The sequence below is a fragment of the Stegostoma tigrinum genome, chromosome 14 (assembly GCF_030684315.1).
Source record: "Stegostoma tigrinum isolate sSteTig4 chromosome 14, sSteTig4.hap1, whole genome shotgun sequence".
NCBI classification, from domain to species: domain Eukaryota; kingdom Metazoa; phylum Chordata; class Chondrichthyes; order Orectolobiformes; family Stegostomatidae; genus Stegostoma; species Stegostoma tigrinum.
The window spans coordinates 14,476,737-14,500,695 of record NC_081367.1 but is presented as its reverse complement, the minus strand read 5'-3'; the positions used below and the strand labels follow the sequence as shown (position 1 = coordinate 14,500,695).

At 40.8% G+C, this 23,959-nt stretch overlaps 1 long non-coding RNA gene across 1 annotated transcript; it reads left to right on the top strand.

Annotated features, from left to right (window-relative positions):
* Positions 1–2,604: 2,604 nt before the first annotated feature.
* On the top strand, positions 2,605–23,026 carry LOC132210530 (uncharacterized). Its single transcript, XR_009446647.1, has 4 exons — positions 2,605–2,720; positions 3,066–3,164; positions 5,249–5,351; positions 22,676–23,026. It is a non-coding gene; the product is annotated as an uncharacterized LOC132210530 (long non-coding RNA).
* Positions 23,027–23,959: the final 933 nt, after the last annotated feature.

Below are 23,959 nucleotides of genomic sequence, written 5' to 3'. Positions count from 1 at the left end.
AGACCGCCAATCGAGAATGTGCAGTCGGCCACTAACATAGGGAACGGGAGTGAAATAGTGCTGATGCTGGAAATCTGCAACAAAGGCAGAGAATGCTGGAGAAAGTCAGCAAGTCTGGCCGCATCTGTGGAGAGAGAAACAGATTTAATGTTGCACGTTCGGGATGACTTGTTATCAAATTCAGCTACACGGGGATATTGAATGCACCAGGACTTAATCTCTAATTCTGACCGGTCTGGGTTTTTAACCAGCTTTACTTATCTCCCAGGATCAGAATAAAATGCTGTGCTGTCGGTGAAACAACACGCAGTGCCCTTGGTCTGTGATAGGCGCTATGTAAATGAATATTTTTTTTAAGTAACGGACAAGAGAATCTCAAATAGTGTGTATCCAGTCCGTTCCATATCATACGCACACAGAGGGCTTTTCTGATAGCATCCCTACCTCTAGGCCAGAAGTTCTGGATTCAAATCCCACATACTCTAGAGATGTCATATCTGTCTGAACAGGTCGATTTAAAAATATCGATAATACACACATTTCCGACCTACCTGGAAGCTGTCAGCTCCATGGTTACTGTGACAAAATCATGAGGTGCAGACAAATTCACAATCTTTCAGAGAGAAATCCGTTATACTCTTGTGTAGTAATAGACACCATGCAAGGTAATTTCCCACTTTATTCCCACTGGTGGTTCAAAAATCATCCTCTTAATGCCAACTTATGATGGATAATAATGATCGCCAAGTAGCAATGCTCACATTTCATGAAAAAATAAACTAAAAACCTCCAGCACGTTATCATTTCTGTCATGCACCTAGTGGAGATTCAAAAATAGAAATTGCTGAGTTCTGGGGAAGGGTCACTATGCATGAAACATTAGCTCCCATTTCTCTCCAAAGATGCCATCAGACCTGCTGAGCTTTTCCAGTTATTTCTGTTTTTGGTTCTGATTTCCAGCATCTGCAGTTCTTTTAGTTTTTACCTCGTGGAGATCCATGTTTGTAAATGAAAACAAAGCAGAAACAACAGAATATGTCTGAAACCATTATTTCTTTTTATAGATTGCCTCTAGTAAACTGGAATTTTTTGACCATGACCCGTTGAATCACTATACACAGTTTTCTAACTGCATTGTGGATGGCCTGCAGTCGTGTTGCCCACTAGCTGCCACTCACTCTCTCCCATTAGACACTGCAAGATACACCAGAACATTTCTCTTGCATTGATCCTCATTGCTACATTTTAATGCTTGTATGGTTGAATTTTCTACTTGTATTGACTTCATGTGTGGAGAATTGGAGGACCAACTTACTATGCTGGCATAGGGTGTTTGCCAGAAGAATCTGTACAGTATACCACAATTCACAATGCATTCCAAAATCTCCAACTCTTGGCACCTTGGTCTCATTATTTTACTTCTCTTTTCATTTTATCATGTTTAACATCAATCATTTTCCTTACTTTGACAATCATCTTGAAAACACCAGGCAAGCAGATTTTTCTGGAAAGATATTTTCACAAGCTATTTGACTTGTATATAGCTGTTGGTTTTGCACATCAGCGTTAGTCCTTTGTGTGTGTGTGTGTGTCAATTAAAAATTAAATTTGTAATATAGATTTGCTTCAGTGGTTTTTGTTTCATTAAAACTTTCTCCCTATATTTTGTCCTGAGTGCATTGAGTCCTTGCTTAGTTTCAGCTCTGTGAGTGCCAGTAGAGCTTCAGCACTATGTCCAAGTGATCAATTCTCAAGTGTAAATCGAGACAGTGTCATCTGTTCTACTACAGACAGCATTGCGATGTTTCTCACTAGGGATCGGAAGGAGTGAACTGTCTTTCTCAAATGAATTAAGTCAGTATAAACCAGGGATCAAATCTTAGACCTCCCTGGCCTGTGTAGCCAAGCAATGTCCTGAATTTACAACGGTGATTTACACTTCAACAGGCAATTAATTGGTCCTAAAGCACTTTGGAACATCCTGAGGTCATGAAAGGCATCAAATAAATGCAAGCCTTCCCTTTTTTTTTCAAATCACCGGAGCTCTTTGGAGAGAAGCTTTGTTTCTAATTGTGAGTGTGTCTGTGTGTGAGAGAGACAGATTTGGAGGCAACATGATTTTAAACTCCAGCCAGTTTCTGGATAATTAGATATTACATCAGTGGCACTACATTCATTCTTTCTCTCATTAGAATGACATGCATGGTGGAAGCTGTCAGCCCAGTGTCACCACCAAACAGCCCAGATGCCGAGAATATCCATAACTGGCACTGATGGCATGAACACATGAACAAAGACAGTGTAACATGCCGTTAGTCACTTGGTGACCCTATGTTTACCATTGTCCTGTTCTTTCCATCTCTATTTCACTCACAAATGAAGTCTGCAGTATTCTTGTAGTGACTTAGGGCAGCTCTCCTTCTCCCAAGCCATTGCTGCAATTACCCACTAGGGGGTGCATGTAAACAGTGCTGGACATGCTCTTGGTTCTTAAGTTCACCCAAAGAGTCACCACCACCCTCCCCGAAGTGTGGTGGCTCTCAGAGCTGACCTTATAGGCACGTGACAGGAAGAAATGTAAACCCCAATTCCTCATGGTACACCACAGGATAATGTTAAGGTTGCTTCTTCACACAGTCTTTACGAGCAGCTGTATTCCCACATAACTCAGAATTTCAGCAGACACCAAAAAGACTTTCTGTTTAAATGGAGCATGCAAGGTATTTGGACTACATGACACTTCAGTACATTCTCAGAAGGGCCCAAAATCATGTTTGATCACTGAAATGAGGGTTTAAAATCTCTCTTCTTGTTTATGTTAAGTTGCTACAATGCTGTTAATATGTGACAAATGTCTTAAATAGCAACTAAGCCTTTGATAATTGCGGATTGTATAATCAAGAAGAGAGGATGGTGGGTATAAACTGCAATTGGCCAGGTGTGGATATGAGTCAGGTATTATAATTGTGGTTCAGTGATTTCCTGGGCCAAAGTTTCTGAGAGTGTGTTCCAAGGTCAATCCTTATGGCAACAGTTACTTGTCTTTTTATTTTATTTGATCATAGGGTGTAGGAGTTCCAGCATCTATTACTCATTCCTAATTGCCCAGAGGACAGATAAGAGTCAACCACACTGCTATAGGCCATGAGGCATATGTTGGCCAGGTAAGGATGGCAGATTTCCTTCCCGAATGGATATCGATGTCATTACTGAACCAAATGGGTTTCCACAACAATCAATAGTAGTTAAGATAACAAAGTGTGGAGCTGGATGAACACAGCAGTCCAAGCAGCATCTCAGGAGCACAAAAGCTGATGTTTCGGGCCTAGACCCTCTCTGATGAAGAGTCTAGGCCCGAAACGTCAGCTTTTGTGCTCCTGAGATGCTGCTTGGCCTGCTGTGTTCATCCAGCTCCGCACTTTGTTATCTTGGATTCTCCAGCGTCTGCAGTTCCCATTATCACTGAATCGATAGTAGTTAACCAGTTGCCATAAGAATCACTATATTGTTGTTGTGCAAAATGGGGCCCCTGGGCTCATCATGACTGCGCATTTCCATTGCCAAATTCCTGCCTTTTTCCCGTATCCCTGCACACCGTTTCAGATCAAATAATCAGCCAATACCCTTGTGAATGTCTCAATTGAACCTACCTCCACAACATTTCCAGGTAGTGCAGTCCATATGTCAACTGCTTGCTGTGTGAAAAAGTCTTTCTTTTTGCCGCATTACCCTTGCTTATTCAGAACATCACTTCAAATCCATGCTCTCTTGACTTTGTTTTTACGAGCAAAAACAGATTCCCTTATCTACCCTGTCTCGCTCATTCATGATTCTATCAAATCTCCTCTCAGCCTTCTTCTGTCCAAGGACATCAGTCCCAACTTCTTCAATCTATCCTCAGGAGCATTTTATTTCTGATTTGCATTGAATTCAAATTGCAGCAGATGCCATGGTGGGATTTGAACCCAAGTCCTTCGAATAGTAGCCTGAGGCCTGGATTACTGTCTGCCTGCCATATAAAAAAAGATAGAAACTTGAGCAAATGTGAACAGTTATTATCTGATGTTGATCTTGAATCACCGAATTCTAATTTGAAAATGGTTTCTGATCGCTTTTCACTTGCCATGGTGTATATTTACCTGATCAAGTGTTTTTCACATTTAAAACACCACAATCAGGGTGACCCCCTTAATCGCCAATCCTCAAGAATATACAAGCCAATGTAATGCAGCAACAAATGTTACAGTCAGATTGAATCCAAACAGAAAAATACACTTGCATTGTTAGAGTTCCCAGTTCAATAATCACAGAACAGCCTCAGTTGCAAGAAGAATGCAATGTTGCTGGCCATACATACATATATATATATATATAAAATATATATGTATATATTTTATATATATATATATATATATATATATATAAAATATACATTCAGCAACAATTTCAGAACAAGCTTTGATTATTATTTCACTCGTAAAACTTTATTGACCATTACTAGCTATTCAGAGAAGTGAGAGACTTTCTTGGTGAATACATACACTCTGTACGTAAAATGTGTTCTGACAATGTTGTGAGGGAGGAAGTTCCTGGATCTTGACTCAATGACCAATTTTTACACAGTCATCATGTGTTGAACCGTCCATTATTAAACCAGGTTACAGCTTGACAAGAATTTAACTGATCATGAGGTTTATTAGGCTAAGAGTAGCAGTAGTTTTCCACAGCAGCTGTGGAGAGAGAGGCTCCCCTGATATCAGCAGTCTGGTACTGTTTTTGTAAAAACACTCCCATTTTGTTGATAACCCTCCAACTGGTGAGCAGGAAGTAAATTCTGTGCAGCAATAGTATATGTAAAAATTCTGACACTCTCTTTTGTGATACAATTGATGACAAAGTTCAATAGCATTGCCTGAATTCATGCTGACTTGAAGACTTTTGTTGATGGACCTCATTCTGTGTATATTGCTGCTGAGTTGATGGGCCAAATGGCCTTGATGTAATGACTCAATTTGAGACACACATGTGGAGAGGACTGAGTCTCCCAAAGGGGAAAGTGGGACCTTTGGGATTGTCAGAGGAAATGCTCGGGGATCTCTGTTAATACAGGCCTATGGAACAATACATACAGGAAATTTCAGCAGCCCTTTTGGACAGGTGGGGATTACATTCACAGAGGCTCAATATTATCCTTCAGAGTAGGAGGCAAGTCACCTTAATCAGTCTCATTTTTCTTCTCCGTCACCAGTAGAGGCCTGGAAGCTGGTTGTCTACTTTGGTGAATGCCACATAACCTGCAACAAGGGGAAAGGAAACAAAATAAATGAAGATGTTGGACAGGAAAAGTCAGTGTAAGTGTTGGTTCTTACTTTTATACTCTGGGGCAGCACAGCTAATAATTGAGAGAAGTAATATATCACTTTCAGGATTAGTGTGCAATCCTTTCAGGGCTCCAGTAGAAGTTTCTGAATTTAATATGTAACAAGGTTAATATGTTTTCTTATCCCCAGTTCTGTACATTATTTTCAATCCCACTTTGCAGCTCTTCAGGAAAGGATTACAGGAAATCAGCTGGCAGAGCGGGTGGGACGGAAAACAAGCATTTGTGGCCAAGGGCAAAGAATCATCTGTTATCAACAGCTCCAATATTTCAGCTTTCCGTTTATCTTGCAAGCACCATTCAATGAAGAAAAGTATTGATCCCTTTAGGAGACAGGTTCACTGCTCGTGTGGATCTGGGTCATAATAAGTAGCTATGTCCCAGGTCTAGGGCTTCCATCTTCCACAAGTTTGTAGGGGTCTCCATGAATTGAAATATAATCTCCTGGACATTGTTGTGAGCAACCCAGGAGAAACATCATGGAGCAATTGACAAAGAAGTGTTGCATTTCATTTCAAAACACCATTTTTTTAAAAATAAGTGGAGTTAGGGACTGAATGGCAGAGGTGATTGGAGGTCATGTGATGAAACATCCCAGAATATTTCCTTCCCTTTTCCAGGTCAGTTGCTAGTCCCAAGTCTGTTCTTAGTTGGCCGTGAGGCCACCATGATCAAGTAATGTGGCCACTGCCTAAAGAAAAAATGGGGGAGCATTTAAAGTACATTTTTCATGGCTTTGGAACATCTCAAAACATTTTTAGTTTACTCATTTTTACTCAATTAAGTACTTTGCTGAAGTTGCAATGTCAGTAAACAGCAGCCAATTTGTACATTGCAAGCTCCAACAACAACGTGATGAAAGAAAATGTGTTATTAGAAGCCGAAGGAAAAAAACATTGGCCAGGAGAGAAAGCAGAATGCCCCTTTTCTAACCTTGAAACAGAGTACCTTTTACACCTCAAGAAGAGGGCACACGAGGTCCTTATTTATCTTCTTATCCAAAAACAGCACCTCAAGCAGTGTAAGAGTTTCTTGATATTTCACTAGTTTGCCAACTAGTCTGTGGGATGAAACGTAGAACCTAGAATCTTCTGAATCAGGAAGGACACTGTTACTAGTGAGAAATATACAGAGGTTCTTTGTATCCTTCACCCCTTCCCACAGCAATTTAAAAAAAATGATTGCAGTAGGAGGGTGGAATACAAGTTTAAACTTGCGTGGAAAAAAATTGCAGACAAAGGTTGGACTAAAGTTTACAGGTCAATGATTATGGAAATCTGAAAGAGGAGCAGCATTCACAACTTCCATTTTTAACCACTGCATTTCATTACTGTCTGTAGCTGTGGGGAAAATTGCCTCCTGTCACTATGCATGAAGGCATCCTAAATAAAGACAAGGTTTTTCTCTGGTTGATTTTTTTCAGCAAAATTATAAGCACTTTCCTCTCAATGCATTTATGATTTCACTGCAAATACTGCCCTTAGGAAGTCTTGTTCCATTTATTGAAAATATTGCTGAAGAAAACCATTGCCACCAATGTTCAGTCGCATCTCAATACAGCTAAGATTACCGCAGGAGTGCGAGAGCTGGTTAGTTAACTCCCTCGATAGCCAAAAGGCACTGAACCTATTTGTGGTATCCCAATGGAGTTCAGCACAGTTTACTGTTGAAGAGGTTCTATAATCGAAGCAGGGCAATAACATTTATTCTAAGAAAGTGGGAAATGGATACACATTTTAGACATTCCAAATGAGTGGAATCATCCCCAATATGGCTCACAGGTTAATAAATACTGGCTGTCACAAAGAAAGGAATGCCACATGGTCATAGTTGTAGCCAAGAGTAAGACTATGTATGTGTATTTATACACATGTGAGACATCCGTTGTCTCTATCCAATATGTTATTTCCTTGAAAATAGAAGCCTTGTTTTACTGAAGAGGAAAAGATCAGTGGGAGAAAAAGGAGCCTAAAATAAATTAGAACTTTGAATTTAGTGGATTAACTGGAGGTAATGGTATGTTCAACTCGAAAATACGATAGACAAATCTCCAGAACTTGATGGTTCCAAAGAGTACTAAGAGAAATAGCTGTGTTCTATACACATTCAAAGCTCTCACGACTCAGGAATGCTGTCTTTTCACTGGAAGACTGGAAATATCATCACATTATATGAGAAAGGAGAAAATGAGTAAGTAATCAGTAAGTGCAGATCACTCAGTTTGACATAAAATGTGTAAACATTTGGAGCTCTCAGCCTTAAAAGGCTGGGGAATCTGCCTCAGTTGGAATTTAAAAGACTGACATTGATAGTTTCTATTCTGAAACGATTTGAAGCATTGCTGGAGAAATGGGAGTAAGTTAGGAATCAGTTTTAATATGAAGAAATGGCCCTAAAGGCTCACACCACTGAATTTCTGTCCCTGTCCTCAATTTCTTTTGCCAGATTTCCCTGACACCAATTATCTTTCCCAAATTCTCACTCAAACTTCTCTTGTACCCTCCAAACCTCCATGAACAATGTCAATATTTCAAGTTATGTTGGACTTTGTTTATAATGATAACCACCGGCTGGTCACAGCAGATTAATCAATCCTGAATGGAAACATTGTTTTTTTTTGTTTTATAGGTAACCCACTTAACAGTGTTTTCGTCAATAAATGTCAGTGACACAAATGATTTATGCTAAGGAATCGGGGGAGCTGATTGGCTGCGCGGTATTGATACTGTAGTACACAGCGGTCCTAGTGAGGGCAGCACTGACACCAAGTAGTCAGCTCTAGGGACAATTTAAATGCATTGAAAGTACTTGCCCATTCAGTAATGATCATTTTAAAAGTATACTTGCCCTGCACAAAGATTACAACTCCGTTTATTGCTTATTTATTTATTTATCATGCAGTTTCACGAACAGAGTTAATATTTAATCTTTGTTGTTGCATAAAGAATTTCTACTCCTAATATTCGGTTTAAATTTACTTGCCAATAATTTGAATTTGTTTCCTCTCCATTCAAGGTCTCCAGTTTATATTGAGGTGATATTCCATAATTACTTTATGTGCATAATTTAATATTCTACATACTTGATACATTTATTCCTCAGCTATCATCTTTCAATGTCATAAGTTTGAGATCAACTTTGAGCGCCATTTACACGAAAGATCAGTTTTCTTACCATTGCTCACACACTCTCCAGTACATACCTATGCCCTTAAATCACAGTGGGAATAATTTAGTCAATTGCCAGAGTTTTGCCCTCTACCATATCCCATGGCATTTTTTGAACAGGAGCAGAGGAGTTCCCCAACATTGAAGCCAGCATTTACTCTTCAGCCAAATCACCAAAGGCTAAATAATCCAGTCAATATTGCCATGCCACTTCCGGCATCCCGCTGTGTTCAAACTGGCAGCAGCACTTCCTACATCACAACAATGACAACTTGTCCAAATTCTTGAACGGTTGCCACTAGTGCTGTAAAACCCTGAGGTTTTGAAAGACGCTGTATGAATGTAAGTGCTCCAGTGATCAATAAATGTTGGAAATACATACATCAATTAGCACAGTGAAAAGTTGCTATTTCAGGGAAAACTTTACAACAAAAACAGTGCCATTTCTTCTTTCAAGCACTGGGGAAGCTACTAAGTATTTAGAGTGGTTTTACAACTGGGCAGGATTTTTCAGATGGTGCCATTGGAAAACAGAAGAGTCAGCAGCCTGTGCATGCCCACTAGCGTCGGCTGTTTGGAATGTTAGTTGGCTGGAGTAGGGTTAGCGTTAAGTTTATCTGCACCTCACCCAGGAAGAAGACCTTTCTGACTCATCCCAGCAGGCACAAAAGCAAACAGGACTAGGACTACAAGTAGGCTCCAGATTGCAAATCTTGTCACCCTGGTTTCCTCAAAGCATGAAGAGGATGTGATGCCTGAGAGAGATGGGGCCTCAATGGAGAGGCTGGTGTGGTGGCTGGGTCAGAGGAAGCACTTGCAGGGGCCAGATCTTGTGTTGGGGTTGGAAGGGGTGTTAGCCAACTTGAGAAAAGGCCCCTTTCCACCCAAGGCTTGAGCAGGTTGACTTTCTTGATTCTTTCCCTCCTCTGAACAGCTCCCACCAGCCTGAAAATTAGGCTGGGCGGGGAAAGGCCAGAATGTAGTCATGAATTGTACACATACTGGCTTCAGGTGGGGTTAAAACAGATGGGTCAGCAATCTCACCTGTGCCACTGTAAAATTGTGGCCTGATTACAGTAAGAAATTAAATCCAATTACAGAAACTAATACAGGGAATTCTATACCCACTCCACAACCACCCCCGCAGAAAACACACCAGTGGGAGAAGGCAAAAATTCAGCTCTATATCTCTGAGAAGAATAATGCTGCTTGGTTGAGTCATATTAAATCGCACTGCATTCAGTCACTGTCAATGCAAAGTTAATTATTATAACATGCAGAATATGTTCATGCAGACATTCAAAATAACTTGAATGAGGCACAGGGCTTTGAAAATTGATGCAAATCAAGGCAACAAGATTAACAATTACCCAAACTATTTTGTTGTTTTGATGTACAATATTCCATTTACTATCAGCCATATTTAGGACATTCAGTGGCTAGGAGAGAGGGAATTCATGTAATTATTCCAAATGACCCCTCTCAACTAGCTCGGAGAGGGATTCACAGTGCTACTGAGGTGACCATGGCTTCACCAACATATTTACAGAGGGTGGAAAAGAAAGGGAGCAGGGGACAAAATTGAGATGGAAAGGAGGAACCAAATCAAATATATATCCACTTAAAGCAATAAATTGTTGCTAATTTATGTTGTACATAATGCAATGCCAACCATCACCAGCTTGTACTTGAGCGAGTATGCTGCCTCTGTCCCCTATTACTTAATTGCTTCCAATAGCCTAATTGGTTTGCAGTTGTAGGCGAAAACTAGTAATGAGTCTTAATGAGATGAGGCTATTGTCTTAAACAAAATGCGGTTTATTGCATGATGCCAACCAGGTACTAATTACATTAGTAAATTAGACATTGTTGCAAAGAACATTGGAGACCTGCAGTAACAGGTCTGCCCTGTTCAAGATCCTGAGTTTTTCTGTCTTTCCTCAACCAAGTCCCTTATGGTATAATCAGATTAGATATAGTTTAAAGCAGTCTCTGACATTAATCTGATTAGAGACCAAAGCAAACATTGGCCTCTTAGAGAATGAGGCTGGGGAAATAATAATCAGAAACCAGGAAATTGCACAGAAAGGTTGAATAAATACATTGCATCAATCATCTCAGTAAAAGACTGTGAAGATAGTGTTCCAAAATTACAAAATAATCGAGGGTCAAAAGGAGGAGAGGGATTAAATCCAACAACTATCACTGGAGAAAAAGTGCTCAGGAACTAAATGGTGCCAAAGGCTGAAAGCTTGTCTGGGCTGATTGGATGTATCTTAAGATATTGCCTGGACCGATGGGATATGAAAAGATGACTTACAGAGATAGTGGATGCAAAGGTAGTAATCTTTCAAGAAACCTTAGACTGTATAAAAGTCCCAGAGAATTGGAAAACTACAAGTGAAACACATTTACTTAAAAAGAGGGGAAAAAAAAACTCGAAGCCACTTAGATTATTATCTGTTATTGTGAAAATGTTAGAATCTACTAATAGCAGAGCATTTGGAATTTTTAAAAATTCTTTCACAGGACAAGAGCATTGCTGGCTAAGTCAGCATTTATTGCTCATCCCTAAATGGCAAGAGAGCAGTTAAGAGTCAACCACTTTGCTGCGGGTTGCAGTTAGGCTAGAACAGGTAATGATGGCAGGCATTTTTGAAGGAGCGTCCTGACCCCAAAATGTCAGCTTTCCTGCTCCTCTGATGCTGATGCTGCCTGGCCTGCAGTGTTCATCCTGCTCTCTCTTTCTCTCTCTCTCTCTCTCTCTATATATATAGTCTGTTCATGACTTGGCTGAGGAATGTGAATGTATTTTAGTTTGCAAATGACACAAAAATAGGTGGGAATGCCAGTGATGAAAATGGCACAAAGTCTACAGAGGGGCAGAGACAAGTTAAGTGAGTAGGCAAAAACTTGGCAGATTTGATATCTTGTGAAGAAATGTGAGGTTATATATGTTAGTAGAAAGAATAAAGTTTTGCAGATTCGATATCATGTGGAGAACTGTAAGGTCATGTATGTCGTAAGGAAGAATAAAGCAGCTACATATTATTTAAATGAAGACTCTAGAAATCTACAGCACAGCCAACTTTGGGAATCAGAGACAGTAAGAACTGTTGATGCTGGAGTCAGAGATAGCACAATTTGGAGCTGGAGGAACACAGCAGGCCGGGCAGCATCAGAAAAGCAGGATAGCTACCTGCTCCTCTGATCCTCCCTGACCGGCTTTGGGAATCCTCGTTCATTAATCACAAAAAGCTAGCATACAAATTCAGCAGGTAACAAGGAAGGCAAATGCAATGTTGGCCTTTATTTCAATTATTACAAGGTGTATGGAAGTCAGGAAATTTTGCTAAAACTATGTAAGGCATTAGTCAGACCACAACTGGAATCCTGTTAACAGTTGTGGGCTCCTTATCTAGGTAAAGATATACTGGCAATGGAACAGTGCAGGGAAGGTCCGCTTGGTTAATATGGATTTAGAGGGACTGTCTTATGAAGAGAGATTGTGGGGGTTTGGCCTGTAATCATTGGAATTTAGAAGAATGAGAAATGATCTTATTGAAACATTCAAGATTCTTTGGGAGTACATATGGAAGGGTTGTTTCCATTTGTGAGACAGTCAAGGACCACAGGGTAATCTCAGTAAAATTGTCACCCATATAAGACAAAAATTAAAAGGAATGTCTCCTCTCAATGTATTGTGAATCTGTAGAACTCTTTAAACACAATGGGCTGTCAAGGCTGGGTTTTGCCGTATTTAAGTCTATGATAGATCTTTAATAAGTAAGGCGATCAAGGGTTATGGGGGAAAGCAAGAAAGTGGACTTGAAGATTATCAGAGCAGCCATGATTTCATTGAATGTTGGAATTCAATGCACAGAATGGCCGACTTCTGCCCCAATGTCTTTTGGTCCTAGAATCATTCGACAACAATTTAATAAAGAGCGCACAGCTGATAGAGGAGTAAAGCTCTCTGATTATTATCGACATTCAGATGTGAGGAGAGGAGCATCCCAAGGTGGTCTTTCAGCTCCAATGAAGCTAGGACAATGTGGACAGGAGCTCTGTAGGTACAATGTTCCAGCTGAGAAATTGTTTTCCACTGATTTGTGAGCTAAAAGCATCAAATAGAGCAACTGCTGATGGTGCTAATGTAGCACCTATTTACTTTGTGGACATTTGTAATGAAGATTACATTAAGTGCTCCCTTGAAGACTCTGAGGCTTTCTCAACAAGGCAGCTCCTGGAAAGATCTTTAATTGCAACTTATCAGTTGATGTCAATTGGACACCTAATTGAGACATAACAAATCATCTTCAGCACCTTGATTTAAGAAAGGGACAGAATCCGAGCCTCAAATGCAACTCATTTGCATCCAACCAATAATCCTCATCACTAATCAAATGAGGGAAGAATTAGTTTTGGTCACATTGCTGTTGGTGTTGAAAGACTTGTTATCCTTCCAGTAATATCTCCAAAAGGCAAAATGATCATTTGGGAAAGGCACTGGAAGAAATCTCACACGCTTCAATTGCTAACTGAAGGAAGTATCAATACTGTTAGGAAGGACAGGACAAATCTAGGAAGAAAAAACACATACATTTTGAACCAAATAAAATTCTACTGTTGCACAATATTTCTTTATATTTACATTCAGTATATGAAATTTGCAGAAATCTTGTTCTGTTAGAATAATTTGAAAGACAGAAAAAACTATTGAGTGGAACATGAGATTTGACTGCACAGAAAGCCCACAAAACATGGAGCAAAGGTTCTTTGTTCCAAATGGCATCAGGTCACAAAAAACAAGGGGAATAAGATACAAATAATACACCATGTACATGGGATGATCACAGTTTACATTGGCTTGAAGAATTCCTTTGTCTAGCTACTCTCCTTTCCCATCAGCACTCATTACTCCAAAGAAACTCTTTCATTACCCAGTGAGAGTGTTCAACTGCTTCACCTGCCCTCCCTCACTGCTGCCACCTGCAGCTGAAAGCCCAATTACACACTGCTTGAAACCAATCATTCTGGCAATTACACACAACACAGAGACACAATGCGATCAATGGGAACTGCAGATGCTGTAGAATCTGAGATAGCAAAGCGTGGAGCTGGATGAACACAGCAGGCCATGGAACATGTGCTCCTAAGATGCTGCTTGGCCTGCTGTGTTCCCCCAGCTTCACACTTTGTTATCACAGAGACACAATGTGCTAAGCAGGAGCATGATTAGTCAGTTCAATTATACAACGATGGCTAGAATACTGAAGTCCACATTAATGGCTACGTTTTCTTCTTGCATTCCTGATCTGGGCAATTGGTCAGGGTGAGGGTATTATTCAGCATTTGCTCAATGGAGTGCTTTCAGCTTCTTATCTGTACCAGTACCTTCCACATGAGCCAGGATGTATGCCCAAGCACCCACATTGGGCAGTCAAAGATCTAGTCATCATTTCATGGGCAGCACTGGTTGATTCAGTTTCTGCCTCCTTCCAGGTCCTCCCTGCACCATTTTCCAAGGTGGGAATCTTGTGTACCAGGTGTATCTCTGCAATCACAAGGCACAAGTCACTCAGGAATCGCATCATGATCTGACTGTCCCTCACTGGAACCATTGCACACCCATGCGTACAAGTTCCATCGTGCCACAGAGTGAGTTGCTTGCCTTCACATCATCCAGCAACTCTTTACCTTGTACAACACCTCTCAGGGAACCATTTGCTGACACTGGTCCCCCCCATTCCCCTCCCATTATTCACCAACACAGATGAGTCTAATTGTTTGACAAGGCCGTGATATTGAGGGTCTGACAAATCCTGTATCTTATTCCATCCCCTAATATTCCCATTTCAGAGGAACACTTTGAACCAGTTGGAAGATCAAACCTGTCAGCCTTGCGAACTGTTTTATGTTTATCTTCTCAGTGGTTCTCCTCGGTCTTATTGGACACCAGCTCAAATGTGTGGTTTAGCCTCATGCAGTGCTCAGTTATCCATTCACTGACCTGGCTATTTCCATCTGTAGATGCGCTGAACCTAAGGAATGGATCCACACGACAGACAAAGTCTCCTCTAAGAAGAGCCAGTGTGGAGTATAGTCTGGGGATGAGAGAGGAGCATGGTTACAAGCATAATCCAGCTCCGGAAAGTATTCAGGCCACGTTCATGGTCACTCTGGAGGCATGGTACACATATGGTCGTGCAGAGTACGGGTGATTTGTTTGCATGGCCCTCTGGATGAGAGGGGGTGGTGTGGTTCTTTGTACTGCTGTGGACCTTGCAAAGCCCCTGTAGAAGCTTGTCCTCTAAGATCCAACCATGAGCAAAGTGAATCCAATATGGAAAGTGACTTCACCACCACCCTCCCTATCACTCTAGCTACAGTTGAGACATTATGGTCATGGGTGGGAATGGCTTGTGGGAACTTGGTGAAGACACCTGAGAGTATGTAAATGTGCTCAGTCCCGTAACTATTGGGGTTAAGGACCTGAAGATTTATTGAAGGTCTTTTTCATTGACAACTGGGCCCACAATCAGGTCGAGAGTTCTCTTAGTGTCCAGGAGTCTGTGCCGGGGGAGGGGGGAGGAGGGGGCTGTTGAAGTCACTTTCCTGCTTTGACAAAGCACATCTTTCACAACGATGACAGTCATCACCAAAATCAGCAACGATCCAGGTCAGTTGCTGTCAGGCCAGGACAATCATTTTATTTTTCTTTCGTTCTGTGTCCTGCTCCGAGCAATTGACACTAGAGGTGGCAGGTAAGTTGCTTCCTCCTTCTCCTTGTCATGAACCAGTCGTTTGAGGACTCCATAATCCTTTTCCAGCATCTCAACAAGTTTCATGCCTGTTTGGATTCCTTCATCATCTGGCACTGATTTCATGGATGTTAGGTTTCCCTATAATGGTGAGTTTATTGATGTCCAAAATCAGTTGAAGACATGAGAGGTTCTCTTTTGAGATGCATGGAAAAGTTGAAACCAGAATTGGCTCTACACATCCAGACCTGGTGTGGATCTCACTCAAAAGTAAACAAGTGACACTGTGTTGAATCTTAGTCTGAGTGTCACAGGAGATTGGGGTGGTCATGCTGCCTATGGTTTGGGGCATGGGCATGGCATTGGCCACTGCCCCCTCCAGCTGGTAGGTGTAGGTTTCCTCCTGTGGTCAGTCTTTTGATTGAGGGCATCAGCATTTGCTGTACTTTCGCCTGAGCTGGAATCAAAAATGCATGAGTTCAGTGGCCTCGTGAGGTCTCTTTCCCTCCCAGATTGGGCAGATATTTGAAAGTAGCTGAGTGGGTTACAGTTGGTAAATACTTCAAGCTGTGTGCGATCAGAATGTTTCTAAACTTGCATTGTTTCCTGAATACTGGTGAGAGTGTAAATATCCTCTTGAGTCTTTACATCGAGTGTTCAGTAATGTGAGAGTAGTGAGTGACATTCTTTCATTTCTGACTCTAAAATCTAGGTCATTGCATTTAGCTTTACAACTTGACCTGCTGGATTATTCAAGATGTTTGAGGGGCATATTTTCCACAATGCATCTCACTTCAAGATGTAATCTTCATTAATTTATAATGTACGGCTTCTGGCTCTACTATGATTTACCTTGAAGTTACTTTGTGGCTTTACTTAATCTGTAGCATTTAATATTTTAAATTCCTCTATGAGTTTCTCTTTTTTTTGGTTACATTTTAAAATTGCAGACTAATGAGAACTTTTCTCCAGGACAAATTATACCATGTCCCTTTATTTCCCTCTGCACTCACTGCCCTAAAGTGAGTGTATTTGAACAGATGAGTCTTGATTTCGAATGTAGGCAAGCTTTTCACCACATCCACTCCACATTGTGATTTCAAGTAGTACCCACCACATGTACATGTTCTAAAATGAATCACTGGGTCAAAATCCACAAATGGAATTCGAGGCTAATTATTTTCCACAGAATGTTGAAGCAAATTGCACACTGTCTCCACTACTTCCCTGTTTGAGATCAGCTAACTCAGTTCAGAGCAGAAAGTAAAACCTTGAGTCTACACAGCCTTGATAGATTATTAATAACATAAAAAAGATTTAACACAAAGCCATTAAAGGAGTTACAGGATTTTATAATTGAACTTATTGATGATTAGAGAGGTTGATGATCTTTGCATTCCTGACTCACTTAGACCATGAACAGCTCAAATTACTTAGCACAGCAAGTCCATGTACTTTAAGTATGTTAGGTTGAATATAGAATTAAAAATATTGTGTGAATAACTTGCAGAGATTGACCCAGTTTGAAAGAAAGATGAAATAAGGGTATGCTCGTGTAGTTGTTTCATAACCCGAGCGTATTTTTTCCTGCCATTGATTACACTTTGCATTCTAGGTTGTTGGATATATTGCATGTCATTGAATCTGTTCCCATCTAATTTGTGTTTGTGCAAATTAAACATTACTGTGTCCAATTTTGGGCCCCACGCCTCAGGAAGGACATACTAGCCCTGGAGCATGTCCAGCGGAGATTCACACGGATGATCCCTGGAATGGTAGGTTTAACATATGATGAACGACCAAGGATCCTGGGATTGTACTCATTAGAGTTTGGAAGGTTGAGGGGAGATCTAATAGAAACTTACAAGATAATGTGTGGTTTAGAAGGGGTGGACGCTAGGAAGTTGTTTCCATTAGGCGGGGAGACTAGGACCCGTGGGCACAGCCTTAAAATTAGAGGGGGTAAGTTTAAAACTGAAATGAGATGACATTTCTTCAGCCAGAGAGTGTGGGCTTGTGGAATTCATTGCCGCAGAGTGCAGTGGAGGTCGGGATGTTGGATACCTTCAAGGCAGATATCGACAAATTCTTGATCTCAGAAGGAATCAAGGGCTACGGGGAGAGTGCAAGGGAAGTGGAGTTGAAATGCCCATCAGCCGTGATTTAAAAGGCGGAGTGGACTTGATGGGCTGAATGGCCTTACTTCCACTCCTATGTCTTATGGTCTTATGGTCTTATTTCAGCACTCTTTTGATTCCAGTCACATGAAAAATGTGGTTTCCATTTTTTTTGCCAGTCTCTTCATTGCTCTTATTTAAACTCTACTGAAAGATGTTAATGACACAAGGGATGAAAAAGCTACCAGTTTCAAAATGGCTGATGATTTTGATGCATCTCTAGTGAAGTAAACATGTGCAAAAGAAACACCTCTTAGGGTTTATGCTTGTTTTGCAACATCAATGGTTATGCTGATCGCAAGATCACTTTTTGAAGTCCGGATTCTAGGCCTTTTGCAGCAGGATGGTCTGAACTTGAGATATTTCAGTTTTAAGGCCTGCAATTATTGCTAACTGTAACATTTAACTATTGGCTCAATGTTCTTTAAAAGAGGGGAAGGTCTGTACAGGCCATTGATTACAAAACCACTTCACTGCCATGTACATGGCATGCAGACACACTTTACTGATGGCTATAACATATGGCAGTCCATTTCTCACGCAGATACTCTTCATATTTACAACCACATGCACTTATATAATGCTTTTAGTGTGGTAAAATATTCCAAAGCACTTTGCAGAAATATGGTCAGTCAGAAGTTGACACTGTGCCAAAGATTTCAGCGATCAAGTTCATGGAGTGTCATAATGGAGAAGGGAGAGGCAGAGGGACAGGAAGGTTCAGGAAGGGAACTCCAGAATTTTGGACCTTCATTGCTCAAGGCACATCCAGCCATGTGTCGTGGATGAAGGAATTGAAGGATGCACAAGGAACTAGAAAGCAGGTTTCTGGAAGAATGGGAGGAAGTTATGGAAGTAGGGAGAGATGAAGTCCTGGAGACATCTCAGCAGAAGAATGAGATTTTTAAATTGAGGCATTAAACAGTTGGTTGGAGTCAGGAAGTTCTGGTCCAACTCTGGAGACTTGAAATTAGGCTGACAATTTAGAGGTGCTTTCTTTCATTGAAATGCCATATTGAGGTCCTGCCAACATGCCAGATGAATGAAAGGATTCTATGGCACTCTCTGAAGAAAGCAGAGCTACTCTAGCCAACATTTATTTTTGATAAAAAAACTTATCAAAAGGTCATTACCTTTTGTGGGAAAATGCTGCACGTCTAATATTACCTGTGTTTACAGATGTTTGGGAAGGGTGACTGCAGCTCCCTCCTGATCGTGTGGAACCATCAACTTTTCTGCACAGGATTAATGAACTCTCCTGTACCCAAACATTAAATTTGCCCTTGTTCATCCAGGCAGCAGTTCTCTACACGTTAACATTAGCAGTTATCCCGGAGTAATGCAAGTGTTTTTCCCTCATGTCATGATTGATGCGTTACCCGCCATTTATTATGTGAACGAATGATGTCGAGCAAAAGATTGCATTCTTTTCTTTTGAGCTCTGTCATTTCCATTATTGCATCTTCTTCGTTGGCGTTACTTCTCTGTCATCACCTCCTCAAACACTAATTTCAATATGCAGGTGGTATCACTAACAATATCACCTGCCCCCTCAACAGCTTCAGAAAAATGAGATCATGTACATTTTGTACTCATCATACTGATTCATTATAATAGATCGTGTAATATTTGTGCCCACTGACCATTGAGGCAAAGTAATTATAGGTAATGGGAAATAAACCTTCCTCCTACTGACATTACTAAATTCCTGCACACCTCGTAGATGTCACCTTTACAATTATGCTGTAAAAATTTCCAATGGCTTTGTGTTTCATGTGTAATTCAATGCAGAGACTGGACAAGTCGCACATGCTCAATCCCTGGTATCTGCTTCCAGCTAATTGCTGGCATCCACTATCCAACAAATGCATGTGAATGTCTATTGATGGCACCTGTAGGAGTTGCTGTGAGACCTTCCGATCTTACATAGGCTGCCCAGACTCTCAGGAACTGGGTGCTTTATTATGTGAAATTGAACAAGCAATAACGTCTCTTGCAGTCTTTAATACTGATATTTTGATCTGCTTATTTGTGAGGCAAATAACATTTTTTAACGTCGGAAATACCAATATTGGCATCTCTGACTATCATTCATTTGCACGGTATCATATCTCTCCTGATATTTCCGTTTGTAGATTTGGCATTGGACCATGATCCAGGTCTTCAGATCATTGCCTCTGATACTTGGCAAAGAGAGATTGACATTAATTAAAAAGAACTGAGATGTTGAAAGGTGTGGATTCACGTTCACCTGGCTCCAATCCACCAATCAATTCTTTTTCCCAAGCTTACCACCCAATCCAGTATTGGCAAGGTTAACTGTTGCAGGACTCACCAACACGATGGACATCAACATCCACAATAATATTGTTGTCCATCATGTTCTGCTTGTATATGAAGAAAACAAAAGACTTTCTTGTAAAAGCTGATGTGTGCATTTGTGTAGGTGACAGGGTGTGAGAACAGCTATTGGAATCCCAAGGCATTGACAAAAGGCAGCCTTTTCTCAGATCTTTCTTTGGCTCCAGTTCAAAGTTGTGAACTAATGTCTGAAAAGGTATCCTTTGATATTGCAGATGAAACAGAAAACGGGTGACTGACTGTGCGGAGTTTGCACATTCTCCCCGTGTCTGCGTGGGTTTCCTCCGGGTGCTCCGGTTTCCTCCCACAGTCCAAAGATGTGCAGGCTAGGTGGATTGGCCATGCTAAATTGCCCGTAGTGTTCACGGGTGTGTGGGTTATAGGGGGATGGGTCTGGGTGGGACGTTTCTAGGGACGGTGTCGACTTGCTGGGCTGAAGGGCCTGTTTCCACACTGTAGGGAATCTAGTCTGAAAAAAAGCAGAAAACTTCTGTTGTGTGAGTGGCTGGTTGAAGGTGAGTAAAATGTTTCAGGATGTGGAACTGAACTCCAAATGTCTCCCGTTTGATTACTGATTTTCTTATAGAAACCGAAAGGAAACCAATGGCAAGATATCACTTTACCGATCAGGGAAGTAGGTGTTTAGTGTCATTTATCCAATATAAAAGGAGTGGTTTTGCTCCGTCATTATGATATCTCCTCTCTAAAGAGATTGCCATGGCATTGGACTTAACTTCTCCATGGCCTCAGATACCCACTGAGTTGGAAGAAGTGACACATAGTTCTTCTGTCTTTCCCTGTCTGTTGCTTTCTCCCTCTCTCTCAGTCTGTCTCTAACAGGGGCCAGCAGTAGTCAATCAATAGAATGGAGAGATGGGAAATAAAAAAGAGCCTTGCATTTATGCAGTGTTGCCATGACCTTAGATATCCAGAATACTTCACAGACAATTATGTAATTTTGGAGTGCAGTTACTGTTATAATGGAGGCAACACAATTTTGCTTATAGCAAGTTTCCATTATCAGCCACAAGTTTTTTTTTAATGATGCTGGTTAAGTAATAAATACCAGCCAGGCTACTGGGGAGAACTGTAGCCTCCCCAGTTCTTTCAGCTTTCCTTCAAAATAGTGGCACATGCTCATACAAGACAGTATCAGTTTAAAGTCTCATCCGAAAAAAAAAGACAACTCCTGAAGTGAAGCATTCCTTCAATGTTAACACTGAAGTGTAAGCTTAGTTTCTTCATGCTCAGGTCTTTATCGAGACTTAAGCCTGCAGCTTTGTTACTGAGAGAAACTGGTGCTACCCACTCAACCATTGCTGACTCAACCAAGCTACCAGCTAGATCCATCCCAAAGGAACATATATTGCAATGCAATTGAAAATATACATAAGATTTCTCACATTATACAGTTGTTTCTGTCCCTATCATCTACTTTCTTGCTTGGGCGCACCAAGGGATAAAAAGTCAGATTCATGTTTAGCAGTATGGGAAATGGTGCAGGACGAGGAAGCACATATCCTTTTGTGTTCGGAAATGTCTCTTAAGTTTTGGAGAAGGATGCATTCGTTATATAGCAATAAATGAACTGCCAACATTTGTTGTTTCTGACCCAAAAGATTATTCAGACAATGATCTATCCCAGATCTGCCTGTATATTTTGCTTACCACAGAGTAGATACTTAGTTTTAGCAAGTTGGCAACTTCTGTTTGTGAAATAAGATAGTGATTCATTAAGAGATAGCAAGAACTGCAGATGCTGGAGTCTGAGATAACAAAGTGTGGAGCTGGAGGAACACAGCGGGCCAGGCAGCATCAGAGGAGCAGGAAAGCTAACGTTTCTGGTTGGGACCGTTCTTCAGAAAAAAGAATGGTCCTGACTCAAAATGTCAACTTTCAGAAAGAAGAAGGGCCCCGACCCAAAACGTCAGTATTCCTGCTCCCCTGATGCTGCCTGATCTGCTGCGTTCCTCCAGCTTCACACTTTGTTACCTATTATAATGATTCATTACTCCCTTAAAAGATGTGGAACACCTGCTGCCAGGAAATGGAAGATGCAGTTGTGTCTGGAAGACATTAAACGGGTGATTGTTAATCTTTGTCAGGTCTAGTGTTTCACCTCTGAATTCCCACAACTTTTCAATTGTCACCTTTATTTATTGCACAGCCTAATTTCCAATAATGTGAGTTTTCCCTCCAGTGGCATATTTTAACTGATGTAGCTACCTTACAAAGGTTTGAAATACTTTGGTTAATGAAACAGCTATTTGACTGAGAATTCCCACAACTTAAGGACTCAAAGCATCACTTCAGAAAATTTCCTATGACTTTTCAACTCCAATACTTGTGTCCGAGGGAAATATGGCTCAGAATACCATCTTATGGTTTGCTCGCACAATTATTCAATGTAAAAATTATGCAAACAAATTCAGAAAAAAAACACTTTCTTACATTCGCCTTCATGAGGTGTCAACTCTCCCCCACCCTGTCACACCAAGAAGAAAAGCCTCTTTGATAAAATGAATCTGAAATGGTATTATGTCTGACACAGTTCTACCACCTGCTGTGTGAAGTAACTTGTTCTGATCTGTAAATGTAAAGTGGCCTCTTACAGATCTGTGAATCAGACAATTACATTGTCTATTGTGTTACTGAGCCATGCAGAGCAGGAAAATGCCAAATTCAATCCTCAGCCTCTGCTATGTTTACTGATAGCAAAGTTTCAAGGTACCTAGAATGGCACCATGTGGAGCAATATTGTAAACATTTCACTTTACTCCTTTACTTGAGAACACGTGATAATAAACCTAATTCTAATTCATTTAGGTTGTGATGTGGAGGTGCTGGTGTTGGACTGGGGTGGAAGAACTCAGAAGTCACACGACTTCCGAAGAAGAAGAAAATTTCTGAAGAAGGGTCTAGGCCCGAAACGTCAGCCTTCCTGCTCCTCTGATGCTGCTTGGCCTGCTGTGTTCATCCAGCTCTACACCTTGTAATCACAGAAGTCACATGACACCAGGTTATAGTCCAACAGGCTTATTTGAAACCGCAAATCTTCAGTGCACAGCCCCTTGATCAGGCCCACAGCAGTGGATTAGGGATCTATTATGCAGTATCCATGATTAGCCACATGATCTAAAGCATTATTCTGTGGAAATGTAAACAAAATACATTAAACTGTGGTACCCCACGAAGTGAAACAGTCAAATTAAATGGCACTGTAAAATTAACATGGCACTCAGCGTATTATTACAATTCTAACACTAACAATTTTAACCATATATATCGTCTGACTTTAAGAGAGGATGATGCTCAGTGCTCATGGCATCTGACAACTCCTTCCTGAAAACATGGGAATGTGTGTTATATGGGAATGAGTACTGGTTGAGGACAGGATTGGATATCTGGACATCCACACTCTCCCAGTCACCTATTGACACTCACCATTCGGATTTGCATGCCCAGTTGGGTCATTATCTTACATTGGAAGCCACCGGAATTATAACTGGGCCTGCAGGAGAAAAACATAGAAATTAAATGAGAAAACAAGAGAGAAAAAAATCTGTTTGGACACGATACAGCAGAAGGCTATTGACATTTGTGAAGTTTTATTCCAGCTTGCACTATCATCTTCTGAAAAACTGGAGGAAGTGAGAGGATATTGTATAAATGGTTTGGAGAGAAATTGGCCTCCATCAGTTTTATACTGCTCCGCTTTTTATTTTCCATAGATGTGGAAAATATCGCCAGGATTTGTTTTTAATTTCAATGAGAAAGAGACAGTGAGATTAGAAATCTAGACTCCAGAAACAGTTTGAACAATTGTGCTGTGAAGATCGGGTGTGGTGAAAATCAAGTGCCAATTTGCTAAGAGCAAAATACTGTTCAGAGCAATTCTGTCCTCCCGCCCTTGTGTTCAAACAGAAAAGAAGAACTTGTATTGATTCAGTACTTTCTGTTTCTGCCAAAAATCTTATAACTGCTCCTTCTTCAAGTAAAAGTCTGCCTTTGACAGTGTTTTGTAAGGCTGCACGTTATGAGAATAAAAGGCAGGAAACAGAGAGTGAATATACTGTAGACTGGCGTTTTGCATTGAACACATTGATAAAG